Source organism: Sarcophilus harrisii, chromosome 5, assembly GCF_902635505.1.
Source record: "Sarcophilus harrisii chromosome 5, mSarHar1.11, whole genome shotgun sequence".
In the NCBI taxonomy this organism is placed as follows: Eukaryota; Metazoa; Chordata; class Mammalia; order Dasyuromorphia; family Dasyuridae; genus Sarcophilus; species Sarcophilus harrisii.
The window spans coordinates 240,502,990-240,520,160 of record NC_045430.1 but is presented as its reverse complement, the minus strand read 5'-3'; the positions used below and the strand labels follow the sequence as shown (position 1 = coordinate 240,520,160).

Below are 17,171 nucleotides of genomic sequence, written 5' to 3'. Positions count from 1 at the left end.
AAAGCCAATCTTTATAAATTGTTCCTGTTTAATTAACACGGTTGTAGATTATCAGTAAACTCATCCTTTATTGGGACCTATGTAACTCAGGGATAACAAGCTTACAAAATTCTTTCAAGAAGCCTAAAAAACTCACAATTTAAGAGGAATTTCAGAAAATGACTCCACTTCCTGTTTATTTTGACTGATATCCTCTTTGTTCTCTTTTACCTCTACCAATTGAGAGCTGCATACTCTCAGGTCTCCAGACTTTTAAAATGCACACCTGATCCAGATAAGGTTTAGTTTTGGGTTTTTTTTTCTCTTTTTGCAGATACAAACTTTTAGTTACAAGCCAAATTTCAGCTCTACAGTCTCAGAAAGAAAGCATTACCTTTTCATTGTTAAATCTTTCCTCTGTGAATCAGAAAAGGCTTGAAAACTAGGCTGTTTGCTGCCAGATTTTAAAAGCAGTCAATTGCTCTTCTGTTTTTCTCTATAATCCCCAATCTCTTCAATCTTTTGTTAACCCAGTCAGTGCAGAGAGATTACAATTTACATATCCCTTTATTAGGCTTGATAAGAGCTCTTTGAAAACTGCTTTTACTATCATATCTCAAATAACAAATTTCACTTGTAGAGAGCCACAGACAGTGGGGGAACTCTGAGTGAGGATATAAGATTCTTCAGTCCAGAGGCAACCTGCTGACAATGTCTGGTTCGGCACATGACAATCCGTGTTCTACTTGAAGCAGATACTTGCAGCAAAGAGGCATCTCACAATAACAATAAAGTGCTTATAGTTAGCACATGTGCAAGTGTTCTATACTGATGTAATTGTACTAAGGTATTTAAGGCTGAGAGAACTTGAAATAAATGGACTCCATGTTTGACCATCCATGTGAGTTCCTGTCTTTTCACTCCTCTCCCAAGGTCAAGGACTCAGGCTGGTACTGAGATCCTCCAAAGAGATAGTCCAGATGATACATTCACTAAATTGAGTATTTTTTCTTTCTCTCCCTCTCACCTCTTCATCCATGTGTCCCTGCTGCAGTCAGGGAAAGGGGAAAGGAGGAAAAAAGAGAAGAGACTCTCTTTATTCTATGCACTATCCTCCTTGTGGAGGCCTTAATTTAGTTGAATTTGCTTCCAGATTACTTTAAACACACATAAAAATCATTCATTTCAACTGTATGTTGTTCATATCTAAAAACTCATATAAAGTTATCCAATATGAAGCAATTAAACCCAATAAAGAAATTAACACTCATATAACATTTGTTTTATGCTAAGCACTTTTGCAATCTTGAACTGACCAATAGCCAAACTCCCCAGTCGTTGCTCTCAAAAATTAACTCACTTTATTTCTGTTTTTCTTCTTGCTGGATGAATTTTACATCTTTCCAGGTAACAAAATCTAGCTAATTTGGTTTGATTACCCATTTCCCTTTGGTGTTTTCATCTCCCTTCCTGAGCCGGCTCAGGAAGGGCATGATCATCTCCTTTTTTGGTGTTTTCATCCCTTTTTCTGAGAAGTCAGGGAAGGTGTGATCACCTCCTTTTTGGGGTTCTCATCTCCCTGAGAAGAAAGGCTGTGACCACCAGTGTTCTTAAACAAAAGAAAGCAGGAGATGGTATAGGCCAGAATTCTGAACTTGAAACAAGGATTCTTACAAGGTTCTAACTAAGTGGAATTGATAAGGCAATGGTTATCTAGTTTAGCACAGTGATTAATAGTTCTCTAGTTCAGTATGATTGATTTAATCTTACAACAAATAATGGTTCCTTAGTGATATAATGATTGATTTACACTCAGTATGATTTAACCGTAATAGAGCATATAAGCTGGGACAAATTCAGCCAGGGCGGGGCCCAGAGACACATTCAGTCCATCATCTACCTTTGTGATGGCTGGAGGCCGAAGCACAAGCCCTCTGACTCAGAAAGATTGAATTCCATCTTAATCAGCCTTGTGGTGACTGGCCTGTCCTCCTGAACTTTCCTCAGTTAGACCAAAGCCAGTCTGAAAGGCTCTTCAGAGAGCTGCCCAGCCCAGACAAGGAGATAATAAAGAATTTGGACTTAAGGTGCAATCAACACAAGAACAGCCAGGTGTTAAGTCCTAGAAATAGTCCAAAATCAATCTATTGTCCATTACTTCATGTGTCAGAGAATCCAATAATTCCTGCAAGTTTTGAAGTCCTGCAATAGGCTCATCATGTGTCAGAGAATCCAATGGTTCTGGCAGATTTTGAAATCCTGTATCAGTCTTATCATGTGTTAGGGAATTCAATGATTCCTGAAGATTCTGAAGTTCAATAACAGTTTCATTATCAGCCATGCTCTTTCAGTGTCAGATGTTTCTTATGTCTTCTCCTTTGTTTCAAGGTTTTTCTCTTTGTCTCTCTCCAGGTGCTCGTTGTCACCCATCTGATTCCTTCTCTATCTGTAGAGGTACGAGCAAACCCTTTCTCACAAGCAGTTAACCTATCTAGTCCCTTCTATTTACCACTTTCTGGATCTCTCCACATCACCTGGCAATTACATTGGAGCTGCTTGTGTGAGACACTGCCCTTCTGTTTGGTTAAAAAAGTCTGTATTCTCCCCAGTGTCATCCCTTTCTCCCATCTGATTGCTTTTCTGCTGAGTGATCATATCAGAGCCCTGAACTTCTAAAAATTCTCTGGTTATAACCTCGGCTATCATCATCCCCCACTTGGTTTTTGTTTGAGATCTTAGAGCTGGGCCCCACCTCTTATTTCCCTGGGTCAATCTACATTCTGAGCCCCAGTGGAAGCCCTTGTTGCATTTTGGACACAGGGTTTTGGGTCTTGTTTTCCCATCCTGTTTTCTCAATCTATCTCTATGCCTACATTAAGCTTTCAGATGCCCTACTTTACCGTACTGAAAATATTGATGAGTCTCTCTGGAAGTTCCTTGCCAGGAGGATCCTGTTTTCCCATGTTCTGCATCATAGCCTGGGTATAAAAGGCATTTGTGCTCACTGTGGCACAGCATCTTATAATCTCCTCTAAAGGAGCATCTTTGTGTAGTCCCCATATAATTCTTCTACAAACATCATTAGCATTTTCTTTAGCAAGCTGTTTGATCATTATACCTGTTGTTGAATTTTCTCTAATAGTTCTTGTGACAGCTATTTGCAGACATCCCACAAAATCAGCAAAGGGTTCATTTGGACCTTGATCTATTTTCATGAAGGCTTCTCCTCTGTCTTTTCCTGGGAGAGAGCCCCATGCTTTTATAGCAGCAGCAGCAATTTGCTCATATGCTATCAAAGGGTAATCTGTGCTAAAGTGTCTGCATACTGACCTTTACCTGTTAGTTGGTCAAAGGTGATTTGTATATTAACTCCAGTTTGTCTATTTCATTGGGCTTATATTCTGTATAGTTCACTGTACTCTGAAAGCCACAACAAGTTTTGTCCAGGTTCTAAACATGTCCTTGCTATGGTTTTCCAATTACTAGGAGGTTAAAATTTCATAAACCAGATTCTCTAATATCATCTTAACATAAGATGATGTTGCCCCATAAAGAGTGTAACCCTTTTTTAAACTTTGATAATTTCCAGATCAAAAGAAATCTTCTGGCTTGACCTGAAGAATCAAATTCTTCAATCACAGGGTATGCTTCTATTAAATCAGATATAACCTGTCTTTTTTTTTTTGTTTTTTTGTTTTGTTTTGTTTTAACTAGTGCCTTTTGTAATCTTGTCATAGGCTGCTTCATAGGTGGTGCTGATTGTGTCACTGTCCCTTCCCCTCCTCCTTCTCCCTCCACCCATGAAGGGTTAATTGAGGGAGGTAGGTCAGGGCAACTTGGGGAATGCCCTAATGGCTCCTACTGTGAAGCACCATATTTTTTAATTTCATCAGAATTGTATTTAACTCCATTCTTATCTAATTCTTCATCCTTTTTACCTAAATTGTCAGTATCCTCCCCCTTCTGCACTTTCTTCTTTTTTCTTATTCTAATACTTATATAATTTCTTAAAGCCAATTGCATTAAGTTATATGTACAGAGTGTTTCTTTAGGAATTGAATCAGAACCATTATCATTGTTATTATTCACTTATTTGCTCTCCTACTAATTTCTACTCCTCTGGATCTAATTCTTTTTCCTTAGAGAACCAAGGAGATATGTATTGTAATGTTTCTAAAAGTTCAATGATTGCTTCCAAGTTACAATCAAACCTTGATTTTTTATGAGTTTAACTATGCTTTCGACACATTTTCCTTGAAGTGGAAAAAGCTCCTTTCTAAACATTTGTCCCATTTCAGCTGAAACGCTACTTTAGCTCTTAACAAAATTTCCTTTTTGTCCATTTTGTACTCTCCCTAATTTCTGGGTCATGGATGTAAATCCTTAATCCCACTTTGGGCGCCAAAATGTAGTGTTCTCAATTGGTTTTCTGGAGATCTCTGGATCAGCCTTCATTTCAGTAGATTAATCACCATGAGAATAGCCAGAAAGGAAATCCAAATTCTTTATTATCTCCTTGCCTGGGGCTGGGAAGCTTTCTGGAGAGCTTTTCAGACCTTTCTTGGTCTCAGTGGGGGAAGTGCAAGAGGCCAGCCACCACAGTGGTGTGAGATGAAGTGAATGAATCTGGCTCTCAGTCCCCATATAATTCTTCTACAAACCTTATTAGGACCTTGTAAGAATCCTTGTTTCAAGGATTCTGGCCCATAACAAGTCATGTAACTTCCTGAAGCTTAGACCTAAGGTCTGACCTTTTCTACCGTACAGACCTCTGAGAATAGGGATCATGTGAGTACCTGGAACTTAGGCCTGCAACTAAGATCTTACAGCCTCTGTGAAATCCTTACTTCTACATAAGTAGAAAGGAAGGAAGGAAAGAAAGAAGGAAGGAATGTAATAGTTAGCATAATAGGATGGTTGCCTTTAATTTCCTCTTCTACGGTACAATTACTATTTGTCCAACCTCAATCAAATAAATAATATTTTCTGAGCATCTTTTATATACATAACACTGTGGAAGAATTATAAAGTAATTAATGAGAAACATAATCCTTCCCTTCAAGGAGTTTTTAATGTAGCTGGGGTATCTCAACTGAGTCACATGGAAAGCTGAACAATAACTGATTCAAGTAAAAGTCCATGACAATAGAAAAGCTGTTTCCAGACACTGTCTGATTAATCAACAAATTGGTGGACCGGCCTTTTGGTCCTGACAACAGAAGAAAGAAAATCTAGCGCACTTCCCTACATCACCAGGGAAGACTCCTGGGAACTTTTTAGGACTTGGGTCTCAGTTCTGCTGCAAAGCTTAATTACACGAAATAACTACCCAATGTTGCTCCCAAAGCAGTGAAGCTGATGGGGCAAAGGGGGATGGGGGAGAAGCAGAGGTGGGGAGAGATAAAGCGAGGACAGGGAGGAGCAGCTGCAGACATGGAAATTCTGAGCTCAGTAATGAACATGCCAATCTAGTTGAATTACCAAACTCATGAAGTAATCATTCAACAACAAGCAGACAGATCTATCAAAAATGACTTTGAATAATGAAAATAAATTATTTAACAATAATCCCAATCATGTAATGTTTGCAACTGTTAATAGACTAACAGACTTTTTCTTTCTTGTCTCAATAGAATGGACCTGAACAAAAAAGTCACACGAACCTTTCCAATTTTCAGGAGAAGAGAAGAGGAGAGAAGGTGATTTAAAGGGGGAGGGGGTGGCTTACAAGTAAAGACTTGCTTCTTAAACACCAAAGAACCATTTCATCCTGCCCCAGGTCCCAAGGAAGTGCAGGGAAATCTCGAGGATCTCTTTCCTTGTCTTCTGGGAAGCAAGAGAGACAGGAGTGCCCAGAGATCACTGCTCTTGGCATCCTTCGGAAGGAAGCAGACTCTACAATTGAGCACAATGCCTGCTTTGGCTCTGCTTCAGGAAACAGTCAAAAACTCCATGGAAGCCAAGGATCTCCTGGTGTCCCCCACTCAGCAAAAGGAGGGAAAATCCTTAGTTCTCAGCCAGAGAAGAGAGAGATGTGAACCAAGATCATGTCCCAGTTTCCAGAAATCTTCCTGTTTTTTCAGGTCCAAAAAGATGGGAGTCTGCTGCTGTGGCCCAAGATCCCAATTTAGTGCCCTTCCCTCCCTATTCCCCCCCACCTCTTCCCTACCCCCAAGTGCAGAGCTAGCCATGGTCTGTTTGCATTGGAAGCTCAGTTGGGAAGGGGCCAGTTAGGAAGAGAAAGGCAGCCCCTTGGGTAGGAGCGTAGGAGGGTAGGCGGGACAGAATGGGGAGGGCCAGGAATGATAGGATGGAAGTGATCATTATAGCAGCCCTAAAAGAAATTCAAATACAACCTGAGGATCTTGATTCAGCCAAGCAGCCACCCACTAGGCGTGAGTGCTGGGCTCGGACTCAGAGAGACCAGAGTCGGAATCCTCTGACCCTTAGTAGCTGTATTACAGTGGGGCAGGACAGGTGGGAGATCATATCATCTCAGGTTCACTTTCCTCATTCATACAATGGGCACCAAATGATGGCAATTATCTCAGGATTATTGTGAGAATCTAATGAGATAAACCATGGGAAGCACTTTCAAGTGAGGAAAGCTTAAAGTGCTCTCCCCTCTTTTATTTCCTTCTCCCCTCCTTTTGTCTTTCTCTCTTTGTTTCCCTCCAGCCATCCCCCCCTCCTCTTTCTGTTTCTCTCTGTCTCTGTCTCTGTCTCTCTCTCTCTCTCTTCCCCTCTTCCTTTTCTCCTTCACACTCCTCTCCCCTCTCCCCTCTGTTTTCTAAACATATATATATATATATAGATATAGATATAGATATAGATAGATATATATAGATATACACACATACTATTATAATTATGATCATTATTTTGAATGGCCTATTGAATGTGAGGCAATGGTGAATCATCTAGGCAGAGAGATCCTACAAGTAGGCAGAAGTGCAGAATGAGAGATGAGAGGCCAAAGACAGATTTAAGAATCTTTTACATAGAAATGATACACGAAGACATGAAAGTAAATGAAATAATATCTATAAAAATAATAATAGCTAATGTTTACATACCTCTTGAAGGTTTGCAAAGCACATTAGACATATTTACTCATTTGGTTCTCACAGTCATCCTATGAGGGAGGTGCTATGATTATTCCCAGGTGAGAAGTCCTTGCCCAGCATCATCTGGGTAATATCGACAGAAGAAGGAGGATTCAAATTCAGGTCTTCTTGACTCCAAATCAAGCTCTCTGTGGAATAAAAAGAAAAAGAGGCCAGAAGATTAAACCATGAGGATCAAGTTCACATAAGTATCAAGAGGAGAAAAAAGAGCTAGAGTAAAAAGTAATCCAAAAATGAGTACAATATGAGAGAAGAGAAAGGTTCAAGAAAAAAAAGTGAGTAAGGAATGGTGTTCTATACTACTGATAGCAAAGACTTTGAAAAAGTGGCAACTTTCAAATTGCCATTTTAAATAGTACAAGGGAAGGGAACTAGCTTATAGGAAAGAATTGATAGTAAAGAAAGAAAAGCTCTCAATTGGAGAAGATTGGCAGTAAAAGGAAGGACAGAGTTGGGGTGAGGAGTAGAGGGTTAGGGGGACAGATAATAGCAACAAGAAAATAGGCAGTGGACAGGAAGAAAGCGAAGATGCTATATAAAAGTCATCCAATATTTATGTAAGATGAAGTTAGGTATAGGAAGATTTTCAATCAAAATTACAAGTTATATTTCACTATGCCAATAAAACAATGCTAGAGCAATAGGTAACAACTGAATTCTCCAACTTAAGAGAATCAGTCTTCCATATGACACTTGTCAGTTCTGTCATTTCAAGGAAAGAGACAAAGCTTCATATTGTTAGAATAAATTGAGTAAGAATAATAGAATTATTATACTCAGGACATATTATCCAAGGGTATAATTAGCCATGTACAGATCTTGGGTTTACCTTCCTGGTACCCACTGGGTCCTTGACTTTATTTGAAGTGAAAATACACACTTGCAGAAGATGGGGTCTTCCCACCTAATAACAATTATGACCACCCAATGGTTCACAGATTATAGTGGCTGTACAATTATACACTAAGCAAAAGGAACTGGTGCCTCTTAAAAGTTTCAAGCTGAAAATTATCCTTGAGAGTACCTACTATATCCAAGGCACTATATAATAATATATAATGCTTTATGTTTATATAATTTATATAACATTTATATAATGATTTGAAGCTTGCAAAGTATTTTATATATCTCATATAACCCTTACAAACAACCTTGTGAAATAAGTGCTATTATGATTTCCATTCAACAGATGAGGAAATTGAGGCTGGATGAGATTAAATCATTTGTCTAGGGTTAGACAACTAGTAAGCAGTTAAGACAGGATTTAGACTAATACTTAGATCACCCTGCTACCTATCTGCCAGACAAAAGCAAAAATGAAAAATTTTTTTCTTTTCATGTGCAGGTTCTCAAAGAATTTACATTCTATAGAGTCAAGGGACTTGCCTAAAATCATTTGTTGAGTCATTTTTCAGTTGCTTCCAACTCTTCATGACCTCATTTGGGGTTTTCTTGGCAAAGATACTGAAAAAGTTTCCCACTTCCTTCTCCAGCTCATTTTACAGATGAGGAAACTAGGGCAAACAGGATTAAGTGACTTCCCCAAGATCACACAGTAATAAGTGTCTGAGAACACATTTGAACTCAGGAAGCTGATTCTTCCTGATTCCAGACTGGGCACTCTATACACTGTACCACTTAGCTGTCCTTGGCCAAAGTCATTTAGTAAATCAAATAAATCAATGGTGTGTAGGTCAGAAAAAGAAGGCTTTGAAGAATTCCTTTAAGCTTGGAACCATCGTTATGAATATACATCTGTCATTTATTTGTGTCTCTCTGTATTATCTCCCACTCCCTCTGAATGAAGGGATTCCTCTAATTATCCTGCAAAAGATGCACTTCAAGAGAACCAGTCTTTCACGATATTTTCAGTGTAAAGAATGGAATATTCTTAAAGACTCATCACCCTTTTCACCATCAGAACATTCAGAAGAATGTTTTTGGAACCCCACCTTCCACCTGAGGACTGATTTATATGGTTACAGTCCCAAAGGTCTAGAACAAACTGATTTATATGAGGTCTTTCAGCTTGTGATTGCTTATCTCCAAAAATTAACTAAATAGTCAGTATATTTATCTTCATCACTTATAAAGATACAACTCCTGGTAGATCAGATCCAGTGAAATTTTTTACTTTCATAACAATCAACCTTTGGCACCATGATTTTTCTAATTTTATATACTACCTGGCGGGGACTTTTTTAGAAGCTTGAGATACAAAACCTTAAGCAATGAGGCTTAGAAGTGATTGTTGTTCAACAATACTATATGATGACCAGTTCTGATGGACCTGGCCATCCTCAGCAACGAGATCAACCAAATCATTTCCAATGGAGCAGTAATGAACTGAACCAGCTACTCCCAGAGAAAGAACTCTGGGAGATGACTAAAAACCATTACATTGAATTCCCAATCCCTATATTTATGCCCACCTGCATTTTTGATTTCCTTCACAAGCTAATTGTACAATATTTCAGAGTCTGATTCTTTTTGTACAGCAAAATAACGTTTTGGTCATGTATACTTATTGTGTATCTAATTTATATTTTAATTTATTTAACATCTACTGGTCATCCTGCCATCTAGGGGAGGGGGTGGGGGGTAAGAGGTGAAAAATTGGAACAAGAGGTTTGGTAATTGTTAATGCTGTAAAGTTACTCATACATATAACCTGTAAATAAAAGGCTATTAAATTAAAAAAAAAAAAAAAAAAAAAGAAGAAGTGATTACTGTTAGCAGGGCCAAGAGATCATTATATACTTCAACAACAATACTATATGATGACCAGTTCTGATGGACCTGGCCATCCTCAGCAATGTGATCAACCAAATCATTTCCAATGGAGCAGTAATGAACTGAACCAGCTACGCCCAGAGAAAGAACTCTGGGAGATAACTAAGAACCATTACATTGAATTCCCCATCCCCATATTTATGCACACCTGCATTTTTGATTTCCTTCACAAGCTAATTGTACAATATTTCAGAGTCTGATTCTTTTTGTACAGCAAAATAACGGTTTGGTCATGTATGCTTATTGTGTATCTAATTTATATTTTAATATATTTAACATCTACTGGTCATCTTGCCATCTGGGGGAGGGAGTGGGGGGAAGGAGGGGAAAAATTGGAACAAGAAGTTTGGCAATTGTCAATGCTGTAAAGTTACCCATACATATAACCTGTAAATAAAAGGCTATTAGATAAAAAAAAGAAGAAGAAGAAGAAGAAGTGATTGTTGTTTACATATTCTGTTTAATAGACACATGCTAATTTTTCTCCCTCAGTGGTTCTCTTTCTTCACAGACTAACACTTTGCTTTTATTATCTGAACAGCCAACTTGTTTTGTTTTTCTCAATTTCAGTTTCTAATCCTTTTATTTCCCTATAAGGTGGCCTTTCATTTGCAAGTTTCACTGAACAATGGTTTCTATCCTAACGCTTCTTTTCTCTTTGGGGATATAGTACTGAGCACATATTTCTATGTTCAACTATTGCACAGAGCTGACCTTTACTTTCTTAATATCTGTTCAATTCTCAAAACTCCTGCTGCTTTGTGGATTCATTGGTTACATCAGTGGTCAATTTCTCAAATACCTTACCTCCAACCTCATTATATTTTAAGTCAACTGTGTCACTGACAAGATTTGGTCATTTTGCAATCTATTAGAACCAAACAGGGAAATACATTTTGCAGAAGCCTGGGGTTATGTCAGTTTTTTGTAACAACAATAACAAAAAAAAAATGCTACAATTTGTGGGTAAGAAAAAGAAAAACAGATTAAGAAATAGTGAGGTTCCTCTTCTTGGTTTAATATAATTTTCAATTACTGGTAATTAACTAGGATAGCTGAACTTTAAAATTTTGTTTTGTTTTGTCTGATTCTTAATAAACAAATATGACCTTATGTCATGCTTTCCTGTCAGGCAACGGAAAAGTAGACTTTTTTTCTGATTTATATACTGTGTGCATTATCTTGTAATTACTTTAAAAAATGATTTGACCATTCCAAAGCTTGCTTTGTGCTTGAGTGATACAGTCTGAGATCTAAAAGACCATTTTGATAAGAGCCGTCAATGTATCCGATGACCTTATATTCATTAATAAGATATGTGTCTGTGTGTAGATATATATATATAATTTATGTGAATATATACATGTGTGCATATACAAACAAATGTACATTTGCATGTATACACATACACTAAATATAGAAATATAAATCATTAGTTTATTAGTGTTTATCATTGAAATTAGTTGTATATGTTATGTACATAATTATATAACATGTAGTTTGCAATAGATTTAAACATTTTAAATATGTAGTTTATACATATATGTAGTTTATACATACATACATATATGTGTGTGTGTAATTAGTTTGAATGTTATATACTATTTTTTTAAATCTAGAATTGGACTTCAGTTCTCTGTATTTCAGGCTTATGACTAAATCTAATATTTATATATATATATAACTGGAGCAATAAAATATGATTCTCAGAGATTATAATTCCATAGATGAATCTTATCTTATGCCACATTCAGAAGTTGAATGAGAAGAATGTCATTATAAGACATACTTATCTATAGGTAGCATTATATAAAAAGGTCTTTGAGCCTGTATTTCTCAGCCCAGCTAAAAACATCTCATCCTATTTTTCAGTAAATCCTCATCTAGTCCAATCTCTTCACTGTACAGATTAGGAAACTGAGGCTAATATCTATGATCCTATAATCCTGTGAAATCCAGAGACCCTAGGATGGAAAGAATATGAGTTTTGGAGTCAAAGAATCTGGATTCAAGTCCTCTTTGACAAGGACTTCCTGTGTGGACTAGAATAGATAATATGTAAAATTCCCTCCAGCACTAAATTTCCCATCTCAAGATACCTGCACATTTGTTCATTTGGCTTCGAGGACAATAATAAGCCTTTAACCTTTAACCTTCCTAACCCACCATACGACTGGCAGTGAAATCCTAATGTCTCTGTTATGTGGACCTGAATTACTGGTAAGGCAATACTTTCACCTCAGTGACACTGCCCAGCAACTAATTCATGGGTCATCACCCATAGAAAGTCTACTGAATAATAAGTCTGGGAACAAGTGAATGGAAAACTTTGCGGTTTATGTTCATTAAAACTAATTTTTTTTTTTTAAAAACCCACAGGCAAAAACTAAAAGCTAGTAGCTTTTATAATCAACAATTATTAGACTATCCAACAAACCACTTCCAAAGAGTTTTTTTCAAAGCCCTGTTGGTAAATTTTCTATTTCACTCTAGACCAGGGTTCACAGTTCAGGGCTGAACTGTGGATTTTCCCAGGGAAGAAAACAAACTTAAAGTTGTTTTATTACCAGAAAATTGAGTCCTTGAGAAAAGAGTCTGAAGACTTTAACAGTCACATCCCTAATTTATAATCTGAAGATCTTACAATGAATGATAGACCTCTTCAGATGGCATATATGGATATGTATAACTGGAAGTTGCTAGGACCAAAATGGCATATAGTTTATGGGTTAAAGCCTTGAGTTATACTCACATAGGCGATTGGCAGGCAATACACAGACTATCTACAGTATATCTTCTTTTTCATTTAAGTCCACCAAATGAAAAAATCAGCATACTCCCCACTAGCCTAGTGTCTATATCAATCCTCCAAAGAAACCATAAGTTGAATATATATAATAATCATTGAATAATATATCACTCTGACTTTCTATCAAAATTTACAGATTTTCAGATAGAACCTTAAGGAAAAATATATTTTTAAAAGAAATACAAATAATCTACATTTGCATTTCACTAATATAAGCTAGAGAAAGGGGTGGACTTAAAAAAATTCTGCTGAGTGAACCTGCCATATCAAGCTGCCTTCCTTTGCCCCATTTTGGTATAACATGTGTCTCACCATCTTAGTTCACAGACTCAGATATAGAGAGCTGGGCAGGATCTCAATCCATCTAGCATAACCTCTTCATTTTCGAGATCAAAGCTTCTTAAAGTGATTATGACCCCATATAAGATGGTATAACAATGTGGGGGTTGCAAATTTATTATCTATAAATATTTAATTTGTATACCTGTTTTGCAGACCTATGTATGCCAGGATTGAATAAAAATTCCTTGGGTGAAAAGGGATCACAAATAGAGAAATTTAAGAAGCCCTGACTTAGATGAGTAAAGTGAGCAACTTGTCCAAGCTCATATGTGGCAGGGACAGAATTTGAATCTTAGTTGTCTGATTCCAGACTCAATCCTCTGACTTTTGTCCACATTGACTCCAGCTAATAGTTGCAGCACATTCCTATCCTGCCTTTGCCCAAACCCTCATCCCTATTCTAACCCTCCCTACTTCTTCCCAAATCCACTGGGTTTTTTCATCTCTGAGCCCATTCCATTGAGAAACATTTAGAGTACCCAATTGATTCTTTACAATCTTCTTTACATCCTCAGAATTTACCACTGGTATTCCTTCCCCATCATGATACCACATTCTGGGCAATCCTTTCCAATACATTACAGTCCTTCTCATACTTCTTTTTGCTCCCAGGGCCAGGACAAGGGATTGTAATGTTTTGAATCTCATCCTACTTATGGGTCATTCTTCTACTACCAACCCTCTTAGGAAGTAAAGTACCCACTTTCTTCTATACACACCTCTACTTTTCACCCAGACATTATTCCCTTCACAACAAAAACAGGATTTGGAAGAAAGTCTCTGAAGCTAGAAAGTACTGGGATATCATATAATTACTTTAAAAAAAAAAAAAAGATGGAGTCACTTAAGAGCACCATGCCAGTGAGATGACTTAGTTATCACACTAGGCAGGTAGGCCAAACAAATATGTCAGAGAGAAATGGCATAATCAAGGAACTCAGAAGTAATTCTTATTCTTTCTCTTTCTATCTCTTTTTTTTTTTCCTGGATATGAACAAATCAGATCTGGAGACCTTGGAGATCTAGAGATCAGGGTTGACTCCAAAGGAAAAATTCCACACTCCAAAGGCCTGAAACACCACATGGATGGTGAGTTTGTAGCATGAGATGATAGGACCCCAAATCGGTATATATAAACGGTATACCGTATATACAGTATACATAAACAAAAGAAAAGCTTAATTATAATGGATTTTTATTGTTTTTGGAACTGAGTCTCAATGGAATGGGGACTTAATGTCTAATTTGTAATAAATTTTTGAAAATGCATATGCAATAGTGATTTTATATTTTTAATCCTAGACTGCACCTGAGTTGAAGTAGGGGGTCAGAGCTTCTATAATCAAGAATGTAATTCTGTAGCTATAGCAACACATATGAAAACCATTCCTCTATCTCTGGAAAAAGTCATAAAATCAAACTTGATTTTATCAGAATGATTTCACCCACTATAAATTTATGGTACATGATTTCATCTAGGTCCTTGCTACAACTTCCTGATAATTCTACTTGACCCATATAGACAACAACTCTACCTCATTTCCTATCATAACTACTGCAACTTTCTTCCTTCTTTCCTATAATTCTGCACAGATCCTCCACCTTCCACATTTACAGCAGATACCCTAACCTCCTTATTCACTAAGAATATCTTATTAAGAGCACCCCATATAAGCTCATTTTCCCCCTTCCTCCATGCTGAAGCTTTTCAGCATTATCCTCCATTCTCTCTTCCATCCCTTAGTTACAAGAGACAGAATTCTTTCAGGTCTCTTCTAGGATCTTTCTTCAACAGTCTTCTCTGGTGGATTTTCAATACTTCCCTCACCATTAGATTCATTCCATTTTCCCCAAAATATGTTCACTTTTATTGAATTTTTAAAAAACACCTTTTTTTTTGATCCTCTACTTCATCCAATTACTATCACCACTCTTACCTTCTCTTTACTTCTGAACTCCTAGGGGAAAAAAAAAAAAACACGTTGAAAACGAAAGCATCTCTTCCTCAATCCCCAGTTCTCAATCTCTTGTTATCTTCTTTCCTGTAATCCCTCTCAGGAGTTAGAGGTGACCTACTATTTCTCCACTCTAGTGACTTTTTTCCAACCATCAACTTCTATGACCTCTCTATAACTTTTGGCCTGCAGGCCACTCTTTCCTATAGATAGGGTGATTCAGGAACATCACGTTTTCTTGGGTTTTCCAACCTTTTAAAATGTTATAAAGTTAAAGAGACTAGACTAGCATAAGACTTGCATCAAATTAAATTATCAAGGCAATTAGATGACATTCAATATTTTATACTTCCAGCCCAGTGCCATCCACTATTGCCTTGGAAGTGATTCCTAGTGCCATTCACCACTGTCCTGGGAAACAATCCTTAGTGCCATCCATCACTGTGAGAAGCAATCTCTAGTGCCATTCACTATTGTCTTGGGAAGCAATTCCTAGTGCCATTCACCACTGTCCTGGGAAACAATCCTTCGTGCCATCCATCACTGATCTGAGAAGCAATCCCTAGTGCCATTCACTATTGTCTTGGGAAGCAATTCCTAGTGCCATTCATCACTGTCCTGGGAAACAATCCTTCGTGCCATCCATCATTGTCCTGAGAAGCAATCCCTGTGGAGACACAACCTGGCAACTGCTCCTGCAGGTGCTACAGCCCTATCTACTAAAGACCTAGAAAGGAAAGTTCTTGCCACCAAAGAACTCAGTAATGTCAAACAGTTCCACATCAGGAAACTGAGATACTGTTATGATATGTGGACATTACATTAAAGAACATACCATCTACTTTGTGGCTATATCTAAATATATGGGTTTCTCTATCTGACTTGTAATTGAAACCTGAAAGCTAAAAAATATGGCACCTCCTCCATGAAAATGTGAGCATCTTGAAAGCCTGGGCTGTCTTATTTTTTTCGGTTGGTATTTTAACTTGATTCCCCATCATGACACCACATCCTGGGCAATCCTTTCTAATACATTACAATCTTTCTCATACTTCTTTTTGCTCATTCATTCATTCGTTCATTCGTGTAGAGTATGCTCAAGAAATAATCCCATTTATTTTCCAGTGAAACAAAGTTAAACAGAAATGATAGACAGTTTGGTCTGAAGCAATATACAGCATTTAATAACTGAGGTAGAGGTACTCTAAAGCTTAAGGCAACAAATTCAAATAAAGGGGGGGGGGGTAATTTTCCAATTCTCTCTTGAGAAGCCCAGCAAAGACAATAATTAATAACCCTTTGCTTCTGGAGTGTTTGCCAATCTACCGCATTGAAGATGGTGATCAAAATGTAAGTGAATGACAAAATAAACCAGCCAGGAAGCTCTCACTAATTCTTCTTGAATACTTGGGTTTATTTTGCCTAAAGTCTTTAGATTCCACCCTGCAATGATTTTACTGACCCATCACCTGATCTTTCTTTTCCTAAGAGACTTAACACGATCAGGTTTTAGAGTCTTCATCTCTGCCAAAGATGGCACCAACCAAAGAATTGCTAGCCCAGTTCTCCATATGTTACGATTCTTTTCCTGGCCTACTTAACAATGGTTAGAATTCAAACAACAATTTTTATTCAGCTCTATTCAAATTCTTTTTTTAGGGGTGGTGGTAAATATTTTTTAATTAACAAAAATTATTTTTATCTCCCTTCTCTTTCTTTGAAAAAAAAAAAAACCACAGTATATAACAAAAATACACCTTGGATTCTGTTGCTAGGATGTTGAGCTCACTTATAAGTAAGTTTTCTCTTAACTTTGCTTAGAACAAGGCCTCCATACTACTTCCTGTTTATCTCTTTACAATGTCCCTGGATCCCCCTCACCCTTCTAGCTCTCTTTCATGTTTGTATTCTCTCATTAGAACATAAGACAGTCTTGGCTTCCTTGTACCTGACCCACAGTGCTTAGTACAAAGCTTCCTACACACAGTAAATTCTTAATAAATGTTTTTTCTACCCATTTTTACACATTCACAGTAGGTTAAGCGTAGCGAGGCTTGTGAATATGAAAAAGAAAACATAGCCTCTCCCCTTCAGGAATTTACCATCTAATAAAGGAGATAACCCAGGGACACCGGTCAATATATGGTGAAATATAAAAAAGACCAG

General features: G+C 37.4%; 1 long non-coding RNA gene across 1 annotated transcript in view; it reads right to left on the bottom strand.

The window, feature by feature from the left end:
* Positions 1-292: 292 nt before the first annotated feature.
* LOC116419473 overlaps positions 293-17,171 on the bottom strand; it is a 55,847-nt gene continuing 38,968 nt past the window's right edge. The window contains exons 3-4 of the long non-coding RNA XR_004229799.1: positions 7,056-7,234; positions 293-1,027 (exon numbers count right to left, since the gene is read on the bottom strand). This is a non-coding gene — a long non-coding RNA (uncharacterized LOC116419473). The remainder of the gene's footprint in view (positions 1,028-7,055; positions 7,235-17,171) is intronic.